The following is a 1,766-nucleotide window of genomic DNA, read 5'->3' as shown; positions in this document are numbered from 1 at the left end:
AACAAATGACGGCAGCAGGCGTATCTCTGCCTGACACCGGGGAAACAGTGAGACAGACATTGCATTGTGTTCAGGTTTAATCACAGCAATATCCGCAGTCAGGAGCTGAAAAGGACGAAGAGCTGAAAAAACACAAGAAAAAAACAAAGAAATGTCAGCAATTGTGGTAAACTCTTTAATGTGTTTCCTGCTCGTTTCGTGATGCGGCGCTCACAGAGGGAGCATGGATTCAGAAAATAATTCTTCCATTCAAAATCTTTAAAATAATGACATGCAACTAATTAAACTGTGTGCCGGGGGATGGGGATGAGTGAAGATTATTTGTTTTATTCCCCATTCATTAACCGACAGCGTTGTTTTGTAGAATTGTTACTGAGGGACAGTGGAAACTTCAATAACTGAACTTTAATTATTTCAGGATTTTGAATCATTGATGAAGTTTTCTCCCCTATCTGACTTTACTCACTCTGTATGTTGGAGACTGGTTTAAAATGTTCAGTGCTCATGCGACAAGGAACCTGGGGCGACTTTTGTTCAATTTATTACACAGCAAAAGTATTCTCCAAAATACAATTTCCACCCGGGCTCGAACCGGGGACTTTTCACGTGTGAGGTGAATATGATAACAAGAACACGACAGAAACACTGTGTCGAAAGCAATCTTAGGAAAAAAATCAGAGCTTTAACATACACAGCTGGCTGATACTTCAGGAGCTGGTTTTACGAGAAGAGAATGATGGTGCGATATTTCGGAAGGCTGTGAGTGTGCCAGGAATTGATCTCGTGTTTCCCAGACTTCATACATAGGAACAGGAGATGGCCATTTAGCAGCGAGTGGTTAGGATCTGGAATGCACGGCTTGAAAGGGCGGTGGAGGCAGACTCAATCTTATCTTTCAGACGGGAGTTGGATAAGTGTCTGAAGGAAAAACAATTGGAGGGCTGCGGCGAAAGGGCGGGGAGTGGGACTCGCTGAGGGTCGGCACGGGCTCGATGGGCCGAATGGTTTTCCGTGCTGTAACCATTCCATGATTCGATAAGTTAGTGGCACATTTCATAGTGTGGCTGGGAGCACAACATTGCAAAGGGACATGGATTGAGTCGCCAAAACTAAACGCATCTGATTCAGGAGATTCGCGGGGCATGAAAATTTCGGAGTTTAATGACTTTTAAAGCAACATTTTTGTTTTGTGCCGTTTCGGTCAGAGGTTTTCCATTAAAGCAACATTAAATGAAAAGAAATCGCCCAACGTGGGTCTCGAACCCACGACCTTGAGATTAAGAGTCTCATGCTCTACCGACTGAGCTAGCCAGGCTTTCATTCAAAGCAGGTTTTTATCACTCATTGCAGCCAGGCGCCTGTTGGATCCGCCCCAGATGTTCAAACTTGCTGTTGAAGAACTGCCAGGATCTTCTTGAATGGTGGACCAGGCTCGAGGGGCCGAATGGCCAACTCCGGCCCCTAATCCTCACGTGTTTATGTTTACGTCTTTATGCGGAGCTCCTTTAGGTTAAACGAGCCAAAGGAGGACAGCGGAAACGTTATAAGAACACCATCAAAGCCTCCCTGGTAAAGTGCGACATCACCACTGACACCTGGGAGACCCTGGCCGCAGACCGCCCGATGTGGAGAAAGATCTTCTGAGAGAGCGTTGAGCTCTTTGACTCTCGACGCAAGGAGCATGAAGAGACCAAGCACAGGCAGCGGAAGGAGCACGCGGCAAACCAGTTCCACCGACCCCTTCCCTCGACGTTTGTCTGTCCCAC

The 1,766-nt window shown here is 46.5% G+C and overlaps 1 non-coding gene across 1 annotated transcript; it reads right to left on the bottom strand.

Moving 5' to 3' along the window:
• Positions 1–1,242: 1,242 nt before the first annotated feature.
• trnak-cuu (transfer RNA lysine (anticodon CUU)) lies at positions 1,243–1,315 on the bottom strand. Its single transcript has one exon. It is a non-coding gene; the product is annotated as a tRNA-Lys (tRNA).
• Positions 1,316–1,766: the final 451 nt, after the last annotated feature.

The sequence above is a fragment of the Pristiophorus japonicus genome, unplaced genomic scaffold (genome assembly GCF_044704955.1).
Source record: "Pristiophorus japonicus isolate sPriJap1 unplaced genomic scaffold, sPriJap1.hap1 HAP1_SCAFFOLD_85, whole genome shotgun sequence".
NCBI lineage: Eukaryota > Metazoa > Chordata > Chondrichthyes > Pristiophoridae > Pristiophorus > Pristiophorus japonicus.
Note: the sequence above shows the minus strand (reverse complement) of the source record. Positions and strands in the feature narration are given on the sequence as shown.